Raw genomic sequence first — 22,772 nt, 5'->3', positions numbered from 1 at the left:
ATGAGGTATCATCTCACCAGAATGGCCATCATTCAAAAGTCCACAAATGATAAATGCTGGAGAGGCTGTGGAGAAAAGGGAACCCTCCTTCACTGCTGGTGGGAATGCAGTTTGGTGCAGCCACTGTGGAAAATAGTATGGAGATTCCTCAAAAGACTAGGAATAGACTTATCATATGACCCAGGAATCCCACTCCTGGGCATATATCGAGAAGGAACCCTACTTCAAAATGACACCTGCACCCCAATGTTCATAGCAGCACTATTTACAATAGCCAAGACATGGAAACAGCCTAAATGTCCATCAACAGATGACTGGATAAGGAAGAGGTGGTATATTTATACAATGGAATAGTATTCAGCCATAAAAACCGACAATATAACGCCATTTGCAGCAACATGGATGTTCTTGGAGAATGTCATTCTAAGTGAAGTAAGACAGAAAGAGAAAGAAAAATACCATATGAGATCACTCATATGTGGAATCTAAAAAAGAACATAAATACAAAACAGAAACAGACTCATAGAATACAAACTTGTGGTTGCCAAGGGGGTAGGGGGTGGGAACGGACAGACTGGGATTTCAAAATGTAGAACAGATAAACAAGATTATACTGTATAGCACAGGGAAATATATACAAGATCTTGTGGTAGCTAACAGTGAAAAAAAACGTGACAGTGAATATATATGTATGTTCATGTATAACTGAAAAATTGTGCTCTACACCAGAATTTGACACAACATGTAAAATGACTATAACTCAATAAAAATGTTAAAAAATAAAAATAAAAAGAGTGAGAGCAAGTTTACATACACATAAAAAATTGTGACCGCGGAGACAGACTGGAGTGATGTGGCCACAAGTCAAAGAATGCCAGCAGCCACCAAATGCTGGAAGAGACAAAGAATGGATTCTCCCCTAGAGCCTCTAGAGGGAGTATGGACCCGCTGAAATGTTGACTTAGCCTTAGTGAAACTGGCTTTGGCCTCAACAACTGTGAGAGAATAAATTTATGTTGTTTTAAGCCACTAAGATGTGGTACTTCATTACAGCAGCCCTTGAAACTAATGCAATCAGAACTGCTATTACCTCAAGATAATAGAATTTTCAAAGTAAATGAAATTGGGGGTGAGGGGTCCTCAACCACTTGGGAAATGAGAGATCTTCTTCAAGTGTGTTGGGGGAATGTGGAAAGGGTTTTTGAAAGAATTAGGCCTAGAAAAATGAAGAGTGGAGAATGAAGAGAATACATGCCTAGTCCGGGGGAAGATTCAAACTTCATTTAAAAACTTCCAGAAAATGATTTTCGAGTCATTATCAGATCATAAAAGTACTTCTGCCCTTTGATTCAGTAATTTCATTGCTAAGAATCAATATTAAGAAAGCATGCCAAAATCAGATCAAATTGTATAGACTAAGATGCTCCTACAGCATACAGCTATAATATAAAAAACTAGGAACAATCTAAACACTCAAAATGAGAGTTAAGTAAACTACAGTCCGTCCTAGCTGAACATCTTATATATCCATCAAAAATAATGTTTAAAAAGAATTTGGGAAAAAAAAACTTAAAATATACATATAAACAGCAACATGCAAAAGAATATATACACTATTGCTTTTAATTGTTATTCTGAATGCATAGAAGAAGAAAAAAAAAAAAAAGACCAGAAAGAAATACACAGGATTACAGCTAACTTTTCCCTCTTTTAATGTTTTTAAGTTTTACTAAAAGCACACCAGACTCTGAGAGCAAGAGGTGATGTAAAGGGGTAGGTAGAAAACACAAATGCTCCAGTTTTCTGGGTGATGAGAAGACAGAATAATATCTTACCAGACAAAACTCCCAAATGCCTTCAAATGTGTCGCATCATCTACAACAACTCAACCTCTATGAGTCACGCAGGAATAAGTATTTACACTGGGAGCACAAGCAGTTTTGGAGTCTACTCAAGGACATCCTACAGAAGCAGGAAGAGCTGGGACAAAAGCCACGTCATGTCATTTCAGTCTGGGCGCTAAATCCCCGTCTCTAAGATGGTGCTGCAGCATCAGAGCCAGGCTCAGCCATGGGGAGGGGGCAGCTCTTCTTATCAGAAAGCAAGTAAATATCTCAGGTTTCCCCATAACCCTTTCACATTCATGAGTAAGCCAAGGTATAAATAAAATAGAATTGTATCAATATTGCCTACTGTATATAACTTACTAAATATATACATGCAAGAGACACCCAATCTTTCAAATCAGTATCATCTCTTCTTTTCACTTATTTTTGAGTCAGGATACAGTTTATATTAATTTCTTGGTCCAAGCCTCTCCATACAACAGGGTCTTGGTTTTGGCACTTAATCATTTTATAACATATTCTATTATTCTGAAAGCCAACAATTTTCAGCAAACATTTGCTTTAATTTCACTAATTGAGACAAATGAAAAAATAACTCCTGCAAAACTCTGGAGACTTAATGTCACCCAAAATATGCAAAAAAAAAAAAAAGGTATTATAATCATATTTATGTTTTTTAAAAATGTTTACATTCTCATTCAGGTTGTAGAATTCATAGGATTTTATAGTTGTAAATATATTCTAGAGAACTTTATTATTTTTTAGTAGTTTTAAACTTTGATAAGTTGCTAACATCAGAAAACAATCAAGGAAATGATAACCATAATTAATGGGTACAAAAAAAGATCATGCTCAAATTAGAGCTAATTTTCAACTTTCAGATTTAGATATAGCAAACTCAGAGCATCAGAAGATCAATCAAATAAGACCAAATATCAAATGTCAATGTATAAAACTATTCTCAAACTTTTCTTTTTCAAACTCAGAGCATCAGAAGATCAATTACGTAAGACCAAATATCAAATGTCAACTTATAAAACTATTCTCAAACTTTTCTTTTTCTATACTGAAACAGATGTTCTGATCATCAAGTCTAGATTTAACTGTCAAAAATACTCCACTCATGGGCTATGCAGACATGCATGTATCACTAATTTGAGAAGTTACATCAATCTTAACAACAATAAGAGGATAAACATTTTTTCAAACCTCTAAAGAAAGACACTACTCATTTTTATCCTTTTAGTATTCATGACTGTTTTTTTGTTTGTTTGTTTGTCTTGCAAATCCCCAAAGAGCTTTTAACCAGGACTATCATTAAATAAAAAATAAACTTCTGGAAGTAGAAAGTCTTTACTGCTATTCTTGCTGAAAGAATGCTAGTTACACCTGGAAAGTCATACTGGTGAGTGGTCACACAAAACATTGAAATATATATTTATGTCACCGAGAGACTTTTACTCAAATGCCAATCAAAAGCTCTCTTGAGAAACCCTACAGATAAACAGAGATAGGTTGATTTCCTGTTTTTGGTAATGACTGGTATGTTTCTGTCACATTTTAGCATTAAATAAAGTATATAGTGCAATCAGTTTTGCCTATTTTAGAATGTTCATACAATAATTTCCAGTAACTAGACACAAAAGAAATGTAGCAGTTGAGAAAATATTCTGATTGTTTTATTTAAAACTCAAGTGTCATATAGGGCATATTTTTGATAGCCTTCTACAAAGCAAACAAACGTCACACACCTCAAAAACACCAGTGTATTTCTTAACGATTAGTCTTAAGTGCTGTATGTTCAAGTTTAGCCAATTATATATATATACCTATAAGCTGCCTCTAAGACACCAAAATCAAAGATAATTTTCCTTGATCTAACTGCCTGATGGAGTAACTCTTGAAAGAACCTGAATGTTTAATTAACGTGAGAGCTGAAGAACAGCAGGCTAAGAAAGCCTTCTTCAAGAACTGAATTTTAGAATTAACAGATTTTTGTATAAAATGTCCCTATTTTTGTTTTCAAAAAAGTAGACAAAACATTTCAATTTTCCCATAGATTATAAATCAAAGAAAAATTGAAGGCAGCTACATAAACAGTCCACTGGCTGCATCTGTTGTACATGACACAGTGATCCCTAATGTGGAGCATTTAGCCTATTCACCTCTTTGCTGCCATCTTTGAATAAACATGTCTTGAAGCACCATCAATCTAAGCAATAAGGGATATTTTTCTTTCAAGAACAAACACATTTTCAACTTTGGACCAGCTATACAACTGTAAAACCAAGAGAAAAAAGAATTTTGTGATACTTGTTTACATTAATAGTTGAACATGATACTACCAAGTCTCTCCAATGAAAAGTTACATTAAAGAACTTAAGACATCGGCATTAACTATTTTATTTTCTACATTACTCTTCTGTATCATGGTTACCTGCAGAGTAACTGCTCTACCTAATCCTCAGAGAACCAAGAAGAAATTAGTTTCATGATCGACTTAATTCTAAAAATCCAATAATGATCAAAGGACTCGCTGTATTTACTTTATTTACCATATCAAGAAGTATGCTAAAATGTGGAAGAGCAAAAAAGAAAAAGAACTAGCAGCCTCTCTCAGTATTCATTGCCTAAGGTCAGAAAGTTGAAAGAAATATGAAATTTCCTTTCTTCAAATAATTCCAAAATAACCAAAAGCCAAATCTACAACTCCTCCCTATTAGAAAAATGAACAAAAGGTATGTCACGGAAAATACATGAAAATATATGTTTCATAAATATCTTTTAAGCTGTTCTTTCAGGGACAATAAGCAATATAAACTATTCTCAAAAAGAAATCCTGAAAGAGCCAACCCTTTAAAATTAAAAAAGGGACAAATGTGAACTAAGATCAGGTGTGACAACACTGCCCTGATACTATGTGGAAACTCGTACGTAAATGGTAATTAAGGCTCCTTTCTTCCTTTTTTCCCCTCTTCATTCTCTCTCTTCCCCCCCTTCTCCTCCCTTCCTTGCTTTCCCTCCCTTCCTCTCCTTCCTTAAAGACTTCATAGCTATGTTTCATAAGGAAAAATAGGTGGGAGAAAAAGGAATAAATGCTTACTGTTTAAGAAAAGCTGGTCTGTGCCAATAATTTGGAGAAACTGTTCAAGAAAAGTTGATCCATTTGAAAATGTAACCCCTGAAGTGTCGCCAGGGTCACAGAGACCCACGGTGATCTCTGATACACAATGGGTACCATTTGTGCATTTGTAAAGAGAACTGGGTAGTGGGTTATTTTTACATTATGTATCTCATTGCAAGTAAGCTGGGAAAAGAAAACGCAGGTTGGTTGTGTTTTCACAGCATTTCATTTCACTATCCTTCTTGTGGGGTTACTAAAATATTAGCCGTGCCCTGCGTATGAGATACATGTGATCCCTTTCAAGGTGGGAGTTAGCAGCACTGTTTTTAAGTGAAATATGAGAGCAACATTACAATTTCCAAATTCAATAATTTGGAATAACTACATTAACATGACAAGGTTCTCAAGAACTGCCAAAGACAACAACAATGGACTGTTTACCTTGAGTAGCACATTTCACGGCAGGACTCAAATCCTGCCCCTCAGCCCACTTAATGCTGTTACCCACTTCTGACTGCGCTACACATCAGTAGGCTGTCTGCACCATTTTCACCTTTCTTCAGATTAATACCTTCCACTGACATTTTGCCTTCTACTGGTGGTTCTCAGATGGCCATTTTAAATGAAGGGAAAGGCACCAAGAAATTTTGCCTAAGGTCATGTGAGACTCCAGCTTTAGAACAGCAAGTGAACCCAGTTCCTGAGCACTGAATAAAGAACATTTCTTTAGAGAAAGCCAATTTCAATTTCTGTTTATGTAAGAACAACTCAGCTGCACTATATTAGCTTGGAACTTAAATGTGTTTCCCAAATTCGTGAAATAAAAAAAGAGAAGTCGTATTTTCTCTAAGAACACATGGATGTATTTCTTCTCAGGAAGCCCACACACAACACGGTGAAGAGTCCACTTCACACAAACTTATTATTCAAATATTTAAAAGGCATTCGGGTGAAGCCTCATGAGGAAGGACTGAAATGGCCCATTACTGGAGACAGAGGGCGCCTGTCCTGGAGCTGACCATGAACACTGAAGTGCAGAGTCTAGAGCCAAAGGAGAATGTTGAGTTAGAAAGTTTCCTCGTTCAGAAGGTGAAAATATTTTTTTCAGTTTTTGGACATTATGACTCATTATTTCTCATTTTTTAAATCTTTGTATGTCTTAGATTGTAAAGGAGGATGTATTAGTATTCATTATTAATATAGGGGAATATTTTTATTTTAAACATGTCACATTATATTTTCCTTCAGCTAAAATAAATTAGCAACATTATGTAAAGAAAAACAAATTTTTCTTATAATCATTAATAACAGTTACAAGCACCAGCAATCTTCATTAAAACCTTGCAAAACGACAGTCCCACTTCACAGATGAAAAAATTGAGACTCGGAATGTAAAATTACTCACATTGAACTCTGGTGCTCACTATATCACATTTCCTTAAGAAATAATACACTCATCCCATTGGCGAAATGCAGCAAAACACAAAACTTTGATTTAGGTATTACCTAATACTTTTTAGAAGACTTCCAACAACCTACCTCTAGTAACTCACCTATTCAAAAGTTGACAGATAAATGGAATCTGAGAAAAGAATCTGGGGTATTTCTCTCTCCTCCTAAACAAATCCTTGCAGATCTTTTAAGGACTAGTTCTGGTATCATGTCTTTTCTAGAAAGTTTCCTTACTCTCAATACTGATACAATTACTTCTTTACTAGGTTATCAGATTTATTTAACAATTAACTATGGCTAAAAGTCATTTGTCCTCAGCTCCCAGCACAGTACCTGGTACATGTCCCATAAGTCCTTGTGTTCACTAAATGCTTGTTAAAAGGACACTTGTGCAAATAAAACTCAGCTATGACATCAGATAAAAAACTCACCTCATATAAATATGAATATGTCAAACCTTGTATTAAAGCTTCCTAAACTTCAATACATGTATGAATCAAATGTCAACTCAGATTCAGTAGGCCTGGAGTGGGAGCTGAGATTCTTATGCATTTCCAGTAATTTCTCCCAAGTGATGACATTGCTGCTGGTTCTTAGACCACCCTTTGGGCAGCAAGGACTTAAACTACTGTGGTAACATATACCAGACCTGGTGAATGGTTTGGAAAGCCATGTGTTCGTTCCTCTTGAATATTAACCTCTATTTAGAGCTGGCACCAAATCTCAAGTTATTAAACTTAATAACTAAGAGCAATTACGTGTTTATGCGTATTTCCCTGGATGAGACACAAGCTTTTTTGAAAAGGGCCATTCTTACTGATGTTTGTATTTTCAGTCCCAAGAGGCAGGACAGTACTGTATATGTAGGAGGGACTCAATTTAATATTAGTTAAGTAAATACAGAATTAAGTACTGGAGGGTAAAAGCTATCACTGATTGGTGTCTGTCACAGTGCTTGGCATGGTGCCTCAAAACAGAGGAGAACCTCAGTAAATCAATTTTAAGTGAATGAACAAGCAAAGAAGCTATTCCTTCTCTGTAAATCATCAGGTTTTTATTACCCTGATCAGTGCCAATATCTGGCACTTGATAAAAATTGAAACTGCTCTGGTAAGCCCTAGATATTAATGAATTTTCAAGGTTATAGGGATCACACAAATGATCTCTTGGCTGTTCTATCTTTGAATGCTACTGTTTTTTTCAAAGGCTACACTTTCATTTCAGCATTTCCTTTTTGCTGGCCACGATTAAAATGTGTGGCCACTACTGTTTTAAGTTCAGGATTACCGCCACTTCAAAAACCGCTAGTACCAAAAAGATTAGTGTTAGTCATATAACAGAAGCTACCATAAGCAACCCACCATTTATCTCTTCCCACTTACTTTTTAAGTAACAAGGTCTTAGCTTCACATGCATACAGAAATCACTAATCTAAGAAAATACAAAACTTTGCATTTATTTCCTAAACGTACTTTGTTAACCAGCTTTTGTTATTGGAAGGGAAGAGGATTATCTGCAGAAAAATGTTTCTCCTTACGGTCAAAAGATATGACTGTTTCACTGAACCAAGTTTTATTGGTTTAATCTCTGTATATTTCAGTAAATTAATGTGTATGTGGTATGTACTGTGGGAAAGTGTTAAAAGTGTTTAAGTTTTTAATGTACCAAACAAGTATTAAGCACCTACTATATACAATGCATACATTAGGGTGTTGTGAGGACTATAAAAATAAATATCCAAATAATGCTTTGAGAAAATTCATGTAACAAAATTTCACAAAAACAGAAAGGGATTTTTAAAAGTCACTCAATTTTTACTTTTAATTTACTCAATTATACTTTTAAAATAAACTTTAAAGTTTTAAGAACACGCACTGAGCTTAAAAAGAGGCAATATTTGTTTTTTCCTTTTAAATACTTCTGCTATGGACTGGATTGTGTCCCCTCCAAAACTTTATGTTGAAAAAGCCCTACCATCTCAGGATGATGGTATCCGGAGATAGGGCATTTGGATGTAATTAGGTTTAGATGAGGTCATGGGGGTGGGGTGTGGTACCTTATGACAGCACTAGTGCTCTTGTAAGAAGAGGACCAGACAGCTCGTGCTCTTTGGATCTCCCCTTATGCTTCCTCTCCCACCACTCGAAGATACAAAGAAAAATCATCTGTCTGCAAGCTAGGAAGAGAGCCCTCATCAGACCCACAATGCTGGTACCCTTATCTCAGACTTTCAGCCTCCAGAACTAAGAAAACTTCTGTTGTTTAAGTCACTAACTCTATGGTGTTTTGTTATGGCAGCTTGACTTAGTACAACATCTCTCTGGTTCCCTTTTATACCTTTGCATCAGAATTACTCTAGATTTTAATTATGTAATTTCAACTGCCATGAGTGTATTTTTACGGCACAGTAAGAGTTTTAGAAGTGGAGTTAAGAGTTAGTAAATATTCATTCTTCAATTGCCAATTGTTCACAACTATGAGAGAGAGAGAGAGAACTCTGCATTTATTTTAACAAGCAACTCAGACATGTGCTTTGGGTGAGGGGTTACCTCATTAGCAATAAGCGCAGACATGCAGACACTCCCCTACACAGAACCTCTTTCAGCAACATCAGAAAGAGAATGCTTTTTGCATGTGTCACTTCTCAGGTCCAAGCCTCTAGCACGCTTCTTGTTATATGCAATTAGCTGCATGCCAAGATTTAGTACATTTCATAATAAATCCCTTGACCGCATTAACTGCAGGCTTGGCAAAGACGGAAAGGCTCTATTCACGAAGGCAGAAAACAAGCCACAGGACTTACCCCCCTAGCAAAACTCACTTGCTGGGTGCCAACACACTACAAATTTCAACAGCCTGCCATGCCCTCCCTTCGCCCCTCCTCCTCTATTTGGGGTGGGGTGGGGTGGGGTGGGGGTGGCAGAAACATACAACCTGCCACATGACTGTGATTGAATCGTATATAAGGGTGAAAAATGCTACAATAAATTTGGTTTGTTTACTTCTTCCTCCTCCTAAATCTTCTTACTAGCTTGTTGCCTTGACTAACCCTCTGAACCCACCCGCCCTGCAGAAACCTAAAATCACTTCACAGATGAGATCCAGAGTTTACCCTCATTTAAACAGTAACCATCTGTTGCTTACAGGAAGGCTGTGGCTCCTTCTCAGGTTTCCCGTTTTGGAACCTGGGGGCTGCAGTACATTATGGCTACTCTGTATGGGACAGCTCTTTGCAGGACAGCAGCATCAGTGAAAAAAAACTGGGGGAGGCTCAGAACTAGTAAGAACTTCCTCTGTTCACATCAGAATCAAGAGTAAAACCTTTTGGTTTTTTTTTTTTTCAATGACCACTTTTTGTACTTAAAGAATCAGAATTTTAGCACCCCAGAGTAGAACATGCATGTGCTTTAAAGCTGCAGACACCTAACTTTCGATCTTAACTTGTTTTCCCTGTACTAATTTGAGCCTCAGTTTCATCTGGGAAACAGAGAGAATACAGAGTTGTCACAGGGCTTAAGACATGTTTGGCTCGTAAAATGCTTATCAAGTATAATATATTCAGAATTTATCAAATATCTTATAGCATTATGATGGAAAAATACTTTAACCACAGGCAAATTAAGATAAAAATAGAGGAAGGCAAGGGATAAAATACATTTGTTAAAACTCTAGTAAGTTCACTTTTGGATAACATGTTTGGAACATCACCATTGTACTACTTGACAATAAAAATTCATTGGGGGGGGCGGGGTCTCTCTTAGATTCCACACAAGAGATTTCTGGTGCTGACATATTAAAAGGACTTCATTATAAATTTCTCTCTTATTCTTTGAGGTTCCCATATACACTTAAAATAAGGGGGAAAAAAAGGCTGCTGAAGTCTTTTTTTTTTTTTTAACTATCCCTCTTTCAACTTAGTATTAAAGTATACTATAAAATGTAGAATATTTTAATACTGGTGAAAAGTCGATTTTGCAGTGTAAGAAACAATGGAATATATGGTTTCCCTAGCAATCTATCATTAATAGATTTTCTGACAATAAAAGACAATAAAATAATGCAATCCAAGGTAAGCAACTTTATAACAAAACATTTGAAATTGGGACTAGCCCAGAAATTTCAGTTCACTGGCCACATTACAAACACAAATTTCCAGTTAGCCTTCCTCTGTCTCCATCTCAGCTTTATCACTTTCCACTTTTGGACCAAGTTACTACTTCATCCCACTATCCTTTAGTTTCCTTATCTGTAACATGATTAATGGAACCTACCTCATATAATTATGAAAAAATTAATGTTTACAAGGTGCTTCCAACAAAAAGTGCATGGTATCATCAACTATTGTTATTGTTTATGCTTTTATAAGTGAACATACAGTTGTAACTATTTGCATTTGCCTAACACAGCAAATTTTCCTGCCTCTGTGCCTTTAGTGAGAGAACTTTACCTAACGTGATCTTCTTCCCCATTTTTGCCTGTCAAAAATCTCCCCTATTCTCTGAAACCCAGATCCAAAAATCACCACCTTCAAGAAAGCCTTCCTCAATCTGCCCACTTGTAATTTCTCCTCCCTGGTACCACCATCACATTGTGTAAAAGAACAACAGATACACAAAATATTCTTAATTGTACACATATAGAAGGTGCAAATGAAAGAGGAGGAAAGAAAAAAGCTAAGTAGAGATGACGAGATGAGACAGTAAAAGAACAAGAAGAATACAGACCAAAGCATGAAAAGTGCTCATCTGGGTGACAAGTAGTATTTATTTTATTTTTTTTATGTATTCTGTGCTTTTTAAATGGTCTAAAATAAACAAGCCTAACTCGAGTAGTTTAAAACAGTTAGTTACTTTTTTTTTTTTTTTAACAAATATAAACAAGACAACCAGCCATCTCACTACTATCCCAAAGTTGGTACAAGGGATTCTAGAGCAGAAAGCATCTTAGAAAAGCTCTGTTCAGGTGAAGGGCCTCATCTATGAAGAGCAGTTGCAATATCTTATTTAAAAACTGTCATAGAGTATAAATAATAAAATGATACAAAGTACTTGTAAACTACAGAAATAAGATAAATGAAAATCATTGCTCGGATTTTAACTGTACTCAGTACCTACTGTGAGCAGTCTATGCAACAGGATTTGCATTATCCAGGCCACAAGGTATAGAGGAAAAACAGCACAGGGTCTGGAGAGCTTCGGCCTGATAGGAAGATCCTGCTCCCTCCACAAGCACAGAAATATTAAATTAGATGCTGAGTATTTTCCAAGACTGCTTGATCAATTCTGCCACTGTAATCATACAGTGATTACATATGATCATAATTACCCACCTCTGCTGGGAGTTTCTCCAAGGCAAGGAAGAGTTTTTCATCTCTGTACACCCAGTATTTTGCACAGAATGGGAAAACAAAGTTTGCTGAACTGAGCACCAGCACTGGTAAATTAAATTTTTTTTCAGTTTTTTTTTTTTTTTAAACCCAACAAAGATGAAGATTTATGCCCCACCATTCTACAAACTAAGTGTATATGCTCCTGGTCTTCTCTCTGTAAACTGATCATTTCTCTCTCCTTCAAAGTTCCTAACATGTCTTGTTTTCATTAGGAAATGCTCCTTTTAATGCATAGTGATCAGAAATTGCTACTTGTCGTATTTCTACTTCATAAAATTGTTTTCTTTGTGAATGAGGTGTGATAAATTTTTGCAAATGTGCAATAGGCACTTAAAAAGAATGTGTAATCTCTGTCAGGGTGTAGAGTTTACATACATAACATCTCTAAGACCCACCCTACTGATTACCTTGTTTATATCTTCTTTCCCTTTACTAATCTTCTGTCCACCTGATCTGTCCTGTGCTGAGTGTCATGTTATTAAAGTCACCTATTTAGTGGGTTGCCATCTGTCTTCTTCCATCTCCTGCAGTTTTTGTTTCATAAAAGTTGTTGCTGGGTTATTTGGAACATACATACTCAAAAACATTATAGCTTCACTGTGGACCATGGCTTTTAGTATTAAAAGTGTTCGTCTCTGTGATGCTTAATGCTTTGAAGCTTGTATTCCACTTTGATACCAGGACCCTTGCTTTCTTTCTATGCCCTTTTGCCTGATATACTTATGTCCACTCCTTTATTATTGGCTTCTTTGAATCATCTTGTTTTAGACGTGTCTGTAATAAACTAGCATATAGTTGGGTTTTGTATTATGTGTCAGAATGACCATCTTTTTCTTTTAACTGGGTGACTTAACCCTATTTACATGCATTATGTCTGACACATTTGGTCTCAACTGCATCAGTGTTGTGTATTTATGTGTAATTTATTATATTTGCTGTTTGCTCTTTATTTTTCAAAGATTTGGGGTAGTAGAAAGGACAGTATTTTTATTTCATTGAGGATAACAATAAGAGTAATAACATTAATAACATATCAACACTGTTGCCCTGCTTTCCTCGTATACTGGTTTTGAAAAGTCTGATGCTAGTCTAAGTATTCTTTGTTCTTTGCCTATTAGCCTTGAGGCTTTTATCACTCTCTCTGAAACACGCTAAATCTCAGAGTTGATTGTTCAGGGTTAATTTTCCCTTGTAAGCACTTTCAATGTGTAGAGATTCAGGATTTCTTCTATTTCTGAGATGTTTTCTTGGATTATAGTTTTAAAAATTAATTCTGAACATTTTTTCTTCAGAGAGTTAAATAATGCAAATATAATTCCTTCATATATTATTGCCTACCTTCCATTTCCAATCATTTCTATTTTGCTGCTTTATGCCATCTGTATTATCTTCGAAGTTCTCCTATCTTTCCTTAACGTTTCTTACTTACCTTTGGGTCTGTTATTATGTTATTCCTTGGGTGCCTTTTAATTTTTCTTTATTTTTGAAGTAATTTTGTCTTTTTCCTTTCATTTATTTCCTGAGATAAATATGTGTACTATTTTTCACTTTTCATTGTTTTTTCAATTTGTTTTTGGTTTTCAAATTTCTGATTAAAGGTAAGTTTTCATATACTTAAATGCTTTACGTTGAATTCTGTTTGGAGTCAGCACAGTTTTTTCTTCTAGTTCTTGGTTGTTTTTCAGGGTAGGGGACATATTTTCCTCCAGCTCACTGTTGATTTATGTGAAAATTCATTTCCTGATTTTCTTCAGTGTATCTATATGAATTTTATTTTTCTTTTGTTCATTTTGTGATACTGGAATATTTTTGGTGCTCTTCTGTCAGTCTGACAAAGTCCAGGTACTTCAGCTGGTTTGCTTGGTTCATTTCTTTGTTTATTTGATTTGGAGGTGGGAAGGGCTGTGCGTCCTCTAAGACTGTAGTTCTCCTTTATACCTCCTTTCCTGTTTTCCTCTTCACCATCCAACTGCCAAAGAATCCTGCATTTCCTTCTGACCATTTTTCCCTCTCTGAAAAGCTATGATCCATAAGACTGTCCCATCAAATTGTTAAATAATGCACTTTAAAATCCTTTTCTCATAGGCCCAGTTACTCTTTTAGTGTCTTCAGATTCCGTTTGTATTTCATCTTTGGGGTGGTCTCTCCAACTCCTCCTCAAGGCCCCTAGAAAGCACCCCTCGTTTTCCTAAGTCTGCATTTGTCATGAGCTCTGCCATGAGTGTGATAGGGGACGAACAGGAATGTATGGGGCTGCAGCGCTCATTGTCATTCTGCAATCTTTGAATCCCTTGTCTTCAAGTAACGCTGCTCATGTACTTTTTGCACAGAAATTCAGTAGTCGTGAAATTTATGTCATATCTGGAGAGGAGGTTTGGGGAGGCTACTTAGCGTACTACCCTCCACTGTCTTCAGCTACCTGGAAGGTCTATGGTGATTTATTAAAATGTTTTCCATTACTTTGGGAAAAATGTGTATTCAACAAATTTGTAGCACAGTACAATATATATACATACAATATAGAGCCATAATATCAAATGTAATGTTTACGTGGCTCCATTGTTATATTGCTTATTGATTTGGGACCTGCTTGGTCGAGCAACAAGGAAGAGCATTACATTCAAACCTCCTACTGAAAGAGTCCACTTGTCAACACCTACTTATAATTCAGTTAATTTTACGTTAATAAAAAAATTTAAGCCATCCTTTTAGATACACATAAGAATTGTATCTTTCAGGATATTATGCTTCTTCATCTTAGAATGTTATCTCTTCTCATGCTCTCTCTCCCCAAGCTTATTAATTATTGTTATTATCTGGCTGATACATATATCTCACTTTTTACTTTCAGCCGTTTTTAAACTTATATTCTAGGCATGATACTTGTAACCAGCATATAGCTGGATTTTTCTCAGTGTCATTAGAAAGTCCTTATGAACTATAAAAAGCTCAGTACATTTACGTTTATTGTGATTGCTGATATATTTGGACTTATTTGTATCATTTTATTTTCCTCATTTTTACTAAGCTTCCTTCTATAGGGGAATTTTTGGTCCAAGTATGTCCTTTCATGAGAATGCCATATTTCCAGGGTTGGGTCACCAAGGCTGTCAGATTTAGAGCTCTCTTTCTTATTTTTCTGGATTCATGTTTTCTTATTTTTGGCCTCTGAAGATTCCTCTCAGTATCTTTGCCAGCTTAAAGTAACGCACTTAAAAATTATATTTAACATTAAATTGTGATTTTTATATTATGCATTTTCAAAATCCTGAAATTTTTTCAAAATATTTATTCTACCATAATGTGAAAAATCGAAGTCAAGTGGTCAAGTGTTCTTTTCCTATGTTAATTTAACATTTCCTTCAAAAACATTAGGACAGTCAGACAGTTTGGCAAAATGTCTTTATACTAGTTTCTTCTCTGGTAATAAATGTGTTAGCTCTAATAGTTTCAGCTAAAAAACAAAGGTAACTGTGTATTTCCTTATGTTTTTAAAAACAAATTGGAATAGAAAAATGTTCAAACTTCACTATTCTTTGCAAATTCTTAAGAATTGGCAAATGCATTTGCCAGATCCTTCCAAACATTGATAATGATGATTTTCTAAATAAAAATGCAACATATTCAGTTGTTTGAAATTGAGTCTTTTTTTCAGTAACTGGATGAAAAAGGCAGAAATAGATCTATTAGCAACTGCTACAAAAATTAACTACCCTACAACTCAGCAGCTCCAAACATTAACTGTTGCTCATGAACCTATAGGTCAGCTGGAAGATTTTTCACATCTCAAGTGGGCTCACTCAAGATTGTGTGGTGAGGTTCAGGTGAGGCAGGTAGCTCATCACTGCTGGGTTCTTCTATGTTTCAGGGTCAGCTGGCTAACGGCTGGTCTCAAGTCTAACACAACTTAGCTGTCGTCCACGTGGCTGCTCTTCTTCCACCAGGCTAGCCTGTCCTTGTCCTCATGGTAGTGGCGTGCTTCCAAGAGGGAACAGAAGCAAGTTGGGGCTCTTGAGACTAAGGCTGAGAACGGGGCACCCTTACTTCTGCCACATTCTATTGAATAAACCTAATTACAAGGCCAGCAGATTCAAGACAGAGAAATAGACTACATCTTAACAGGAAGAGCAGTAAAGTCACATTGCAGAGAATATAGATACAAGAAAGAAACAACTGGGGCTATTTTTGCAATTGATAAATCACAATCTGTAAATGTGAAATTTAAGTTTACAGTTGATATTTTCATGAGATTTTATATTATTAGTGTCTAGAAATTCTCTAACACCTAAAGAAGATTATATAAAATTTCTGATATCACCCTCGAGTGATCACAACTCTTCTCTGAATTGGGGGCAATGAAAATATATTAAAGGCTTTTAATTAAGGGAGTTATCTTAGTTTTGAATCCTTGGAGGATCACTCTGGTTTCATTGTGGAAAGACTGACATTGACCAGACTAGAGCCAGAAAAATTCTTTTAGTAGATTATACGTTATTAGTTACAGCAGTACCCTAGATCAGGGTATGATGGTGGAGATGCACAGGAATAGGCAGATTTGGGGGAAAGTTAGGGGGCAAAACTGACTATACTACTAAATGTGTTTTTAACAAACCTACTACGTGCCAAATACTCTGGTAGGTTCTGAGGATTCAATAGTTCCTCTACTCATGGAATTTTCAGCTTAATGAAAAACAGACCTGGATCAAGAGTATCACATGTTCCTCCAACTATGAAAAATCATTTGTTTTTTTCCTGTAGTAGCTTAACTACAAAGTATCCAATTTACTAGTATATCTTTAGTCCTACAAAGGGAGTAGGACAGGGGTCACAGACATCTGCCTTTGCCCATGTTTGTTAAACTATCAGTATTTTTCCTACAATGTGAATGTAAATGCTTTAGCTAGAGCAATTATTTTCTATCTTGTCATAGAACCTATTACTCTCTATAGTCCTGCCCTCAATCCATTCTACTGCCAAATCAACCCTCAAGGCATTCAAATTTTCAGCCTCTCAAACTCTGTATTAAAAAAATAATCAAATTAAAACTTGGCAAAATCATTACAATGAAGCAAAAATAATTTACAAAGAAAAAAGCTAAATTCCATATTCTGCATCTTAAATTTCCTATACTTCATATATAATGACCGTACCACAATAAAGAACTCTCCAACTAGAAACCATCCTTCAAGTATATTAGATGAAAATTTATAAAATATATTACATTATGAAAAGTATTCCCCTTGGATAAAAATTAAATTAGTAAGTTGTTTAATGTTTTATGTGAACAATCTCAACTACTTCATGAAAACAGAAGAGAAGTGTAAATAACAAATAAATGAGCATGTGTATTAGTAGTGAGTAAAAAGTCTTGGGGAATGAGCTATCACATTAATATTTGATAAGTAGCAGAAACAGAAAATATAAGACCACCTAGAATGTCAATGTGATGGAATGCAAAAACATTTTCCATCTTGTTTTCTGAACACAGACTCCAAGGAGACTGTGAAGTTATGGGCCAGAAAATGTACACACAGACAAATCTGGCATGCAGTATCAGAGTTTGTACACTGTGCCTCAAAAAAGCCACCTCAGATTCACAATCATCTTATGAAAGAGCGAGCTCTGGACGGGAATCCTCACCAGTGGAAGAGGGGAGGAGAATTCTTAGAACTCTTAAGTTTGCAGGCCTAGTTTTCTGTGAGACGCTGCCAGGAAGGAGAGACGAGTAGAAAGATTCTTGCACTGAGAATCAAGTCAGCCTAAAAACCTTAGGGTAACTTGAAGTTAAGGGTGGAAAAGGGGAAGGAGAAGAAGGGCCCACTGTGTCTTATAATTTTGCCTGGTGCCAATTCTGATTCTACATACAATCAACTTTGTAGGCAAGGAATTATTCATTTAATTTGCATGCCAACAAAATCAGAGAGTGATAACATTTTAAACTTACTAATTTCTACATTTCCAATGATGATATACGTTAAATTCCCTTTACAAAAATCATTTTACTTCTATCTCACGATCCTCAAGGAGGTCTGAAGAAACCTCCTTGAAAACTAAACACTGTATCTTTTAAAAGTACCGTAAGGCAGCCTGACCTAATTTCAACTTCAAATATCCACTCTACCAAGTCTAGCCAGGTTATCTGGACCAGGTGAATCAAGCCTCTGCTTCTGATTGTTCTCATCTGTAAAAAGAATAGATCATAATATCTTCTGTCCTTTAAAGAGTTGTTCACAAGATAAAATGAAACAATGTACATTGAGTGTTTGGCATAGTACCTGGCAAGTAGAAGGCAATTTTAACAGATACCAACAATGGAGGGAAAAGGCCAATCTCCAGCTAAGTCTATGTGTATCTCCACTCCCACTCCCAACTCCCAAGCTAAACTCTGATGAGGGGAACAATGTTTCATATTTCCAACATAAGGCAGGACTGTACCTGTTTCCATATAAAAACACTGATCTGGTGATAGAACAGTTCTTGCTCCCTGGAATAGAAAAGACACAAAAGAATATCCACAGGTTATTAAAAAAAAAAAAAAAAAAAACTTCCTCTAAGGAAAGGACAACAAAAATTTAATAATCAAAGAATCCACAGAAAGATGTCCTCCTCCCCAGCCTTTCAAAGGAGAAAGAATAGAACGGGACAGAAACATAGGAGACTTTTTCAAATAAGTAGTTCCAAACTTGGCTATCCATTAGGTTTACATGACTCTAAAGAAAAAACCCCACAGTCCTGAGTCCAGAACTCAGAATTTGGAATCAATCTTCTAGAGAAGGAAATCAGCATTTTTCAAAACCTCACGAACTTGGTGAGGTCAACAGCCAGGTCCAGACACTGTCTTACCCTTGAGAGTTTTTCGTTTCACTTACAAACTACTCCAGGAGACCTCAGGCTATTTTACAAAGATTATAGTTAGAGCTGGAAGGGACCACAGCCATCCACTGGGGTGAAATCAGTGGCCTTATTTTACAGCTGAAGAAAAGGAGGCCTCGAAGTTTAAAACATTTGCCTAAGCCTAGAACTTGAACCCAGCCCCTTTCGTTGCCAAATTCTTGTGTTGCATCATTTTCACCCTCAAACCTTTAAAAGAAAAAGAGTGGTTTTCTATCTTTGAAAGTTCATTAAAATACCATTTTTTACTTCTTGTATTGAGGGCAAATTCGCCGCTCTGCCTTGAATGTATAGAGACAATCATGATTCAGGAAGTACTCTCTGAAATTCTGCCAGTTTGTGAATGAGAACCAATCAAATATGCAGTCAGTGTTTAGCTGTTTCAAGAAGGGCTCTCCTGCTAGGAAAAGCTGTTTCCTAGCAGGAGCCATATGACCAGTTTAAATGCCAGTTTTACCATTTACTTGCTGGGTTATCTCAGACAGATAACTTAATTCCTCTATATCTTAGTTTTTTCATCTACCAAATAAGCTACTAGCAGCAATTACCTTCTCAGATTGCTATCAAAAGTGAATGACAGAACGGGTCCAGAAAGATAGTACACACCCCATTAATAGTATTATCATCAAAATGGCCATTTGGGGGCTTTCTTTCTAAATCTGGAAATTAGAAGAAATTATTTTTTAAAAATTCATTAGATCTGAATATACAACGTGAAAACTTTACACTTCAATAAATTCAATGTGAAATCTCTATACTTCAATAAATTCACTTAAATTGAAGGTAAGCAGCAAAATAAAAATGTGACATATAAAAATATGACGTAAGAGCCAAAAAATTCAATAATTTAATTACATAAGGATCCCATACAAATTAGTAATAAACTAAAACTGCAACAGATAAATTGGAAAACACGTGAACAGGAAAATCACAAAATATACAAATGTCTATCAAAATAAATATATCAAAAGTAAAAAAAAAGTGAAACCTCAGAAGGGATAAAAGACTAGCATATTAAAACAACTGAATACAAATTTCCCATCTAATTTGCAAAGATTTTCATAATACTTCTAACCAATAAAACCAGTCCCCTCAAACTTCTGAAACAAACATCAATTATACAGCGATCCAAAAAGAAATTCTGCAATACATTTTAAAAGCCCTTAAAAATGTTCCCATTTCTTGATCTAGTTATTCTACTGTCAGGAATATATTCTAGAGATACACTCTAACACAATACAACAGAAGAGTGCACAGCCTTTACTTAAAATTCTTTTTTAGAGGACCAGTAACAACAGAGGCAACATGACTCCAAGTTAAAGAGGGGAGGCCGACAGATGGAGGGAGAACGTAGAAACGCTAACACTGAGGTGAAGAATTCCTATTACCTCCGCTATCTCCACAATAAGCATAATTATTTTCACTAATAAAATTGTCACCAATAAAATGTTTCAAATGTCCTAATATTACATTTCTAGACAATATGTTAAAGAAAATTCAACACAGTTGATAGCTGATGTCTCTGGAAAAAAATACATGCCTATCAGTTTCTATATTCAGTTCCCTCAAGCTCACTGTTTTAAGAATATAGTGAAAATTTTAACTTACAGGCTGAGCACTCCCATTGTTCATGGCAATATGTTCACAAAGCCTTGTGTTAGAAACCTTACATCCTGGGGGGTGGGACTGAGATTAGTCCGGTTGTCGGGATTACTCCTACAATTCATCCCTAGGGAAAGGAGCTGCAGGTACCCTCTTCCCCAGCAGAATTGTGGGGGCCTAGTCCACAGGCTGAGGTTCTCCCTCTTTTCTGATTTACTCTGGTTCACTGACTAACAGGAAATCCCAATTCTGAAGCCAGTACATCTGGCTAGGTCTCTAACCCCATCCAAAGTCCAAGTAAAAGACCCTTCCCTCTCTTTCCTTTGGGGTTAAACTCTGAGCCCATCAAAAACTGGGAGCAAGACTCAAACATGGATGGAAGCGTTTTCCCAACTCCTCACCCTGGTACTGCAGGGGTTTCCGACGCTCTCCTCCAATGCCCCAGATGCCATCCTTTGGAAAGAAAACAGCAGCCAGATTAAGACCTACTGCTTCCGCCCGCTCTCACACCACCTCTCCCCATGAGGGAGAGTCCATGATTCTGATGCCCAAGACAACGTGTGGTTTTCAGTCCAATGACATAATGTGGTGGCTATGGACGTTACCACGTAGAAAACTTAACCTCAAAATAATTAACCCAGGGAAAAAAAATTAAGTTGTATTGATAGCCCAAAAAACAGTAATATTTCTAAACTGTATTATTTATTCTTATTTAAAATTTTCCTGTTATCTTTTAAAATGGTCATTTTTAAGCCAACAATGGAATCCTATAAAAATATGGATTAAGTAACTTTCAGAAAACCTCATTGAGTGTATTTAGCAATGATGTAAATATAAAAAATTTTCAAAGAGTTCACTGTAGTACATTAAAGTCAAATACATTTAAAAGTATAACTTATTCTCCGTACTGCTCATTTGTTACTAGAGAAGATACAAGAAAATAAAGCACATCTTTCCATCATTATTATGAACTAGTTCACCCTGCAATGTTCACAAAGAACGAGTGTCAATCAACTCCACAATCTCATCTTTTTTTTTTTTTCTTCTTACAGAAAATGAACTGGCTCAATCTCACTGAAGCACCTGGTGAAAAATTCTTATTCTCTTTTCAAGTTGCATTAAGAATTCACCTATTCTCTAATTACCAAGAACAAATTAAGCACCTCTCTAAATTGACTTACAAATTATCTGACATCCAGATCCTTAAGACTTGTTAATTCATATCCATTGTTCTTTTTCTTCATCTAACATCTTCTGTCTCATGCTAAAATGGTGTCTGTTCACCTTAGGCGTAGCCGGTTGTCAATCAAGAGATTTAGATGTGAAAGCTAACAGAGCCTCCTTATTTCTTCCGTCCTAGGTCTCTAATCCAGGTTGCTGCCACTAGGTGGACGGTGCCACCTTTCATCACAGAAGAGTAGAAAGAAGGGTACGTTGTTTCTAAAGAGTTTAAGGAAGCTATAAAAATATAGCCATTAAACAATGACTGGCATCCAAGAGCCTTTAAATAGACATATAATACAGAATACCCTTGAGAATAACATAGCTCTTGTGTGCACATCTCCCTGGTCTCCTACACTCTACTCAGAAGATTTTCTGACCAACGTGTCCTGCCTCTACAACAGTTACATTGTTAATGTGAACTTGTTCACTCCAACAGTATTTGATTCAGGTTCTTAAATATTTCATTTTCAAGGAAACATGCAGTTATTTCCTCTCATAGAATTTGCCATTAATCTTTTAATGTTTTGTGCAAATATTCCAGGAATCATGAAATAATGAAGCCAGTATTTTCCAGAAAAATTTGTTAAAAGAAAGTAAGAAGAGATGATTAAATAACTAACCAAAAGGTGAAAGTTACATTCTCTCTTACTGAATATTATCTTCACCTTTCATTACAGTAATTTAAATTTTTAAAAACATGAACACAACTGTGAAGATTAGAGGAGAGTCATTACATTGGTGTTTTCACAGAAACACTATTTACACATTTGTTTTTGACTGAAAACAAATTAGGTGTCAAAAACTGAGAGATAGTTGTAAAATACATAATTTTACTTAAAGGTAGGATATGACGAAAAATTTGAGTTTGCAGCTGAAGCTGTCAGTTGATGTATGATAATCAAGGGTCAGTCATAGGGTAATTACTCTAATAGTGTTGTAGGTTTTCAATATAATTTTAGCAGTAAAGACCATGAGGCTGTCATTTAATCCCAGCTCTACCACTTACTAGCCATGTAATCCTGGACAGATTTCTTAACCTTCCAGTGCTCAGGTTTTATCATCTTTAAAATAAGAATACTAACAGAATAGTCCCCACAGAGTTGCTGTAAAGAACACTGAAAAAAATATATATATACATATATAAATTGAATACATATGAAGTATTTCTAACATGGTCTGAACACTGAAGCACATTATAAAAAGTAACTCCATGCAGGCACAAACTGGTTAGAAAAGTCTCCAA

General features: G+C 35.8%; 1 protein-coding gene across 7 annotated transcripts in view; it reads right to left on the bottom strand.

Annotated features, from left to right (window-relative positions):
• Window positions 1–22,772, bottom strand: part of BMPR1B (bone morphogenetic protein receptor type 1B) — a 347,906-nt gene that overhangs the window by 229,958 nt on the left and 95,176 nt on the right. Inside the window, exon 1 of one of the 7 annotated variants that reach the window (XM_032460048.1) lies at window positions 18,248–18,267. The exons of the other annotated variants lie outside the window; for them this stretch is intronic. The gene's annotated coding sequence lies outside the window, so the exon portion shown is untranslated. Of the gene's footprint in view, window positions 1–18,247; window positions 18,268–22,772 lie in introns of those variants that run through there. 7 annotated transcript variants of the gene reach the window in all.

This window comes from Camelus ferus, chromosome 2, assembly GCF_009834535.1.
Source record: "Camelus ferus isolate YT-003-E chromosome 2, BCGSAC_Cfer_1.0, whole genome shotgun sequence".
In the NCBI taxonomy this organism is placed as follows: Eukaryota; Metazoa; Chordata; class Mammalia; order Artiodactyla; family Camelidae; genus Camelus; species Camelus ferus.
Note: the sequence above shows the minus strand (reverse complement) of the source record. Positions and strands in the feature narration are given on the sequence as shown.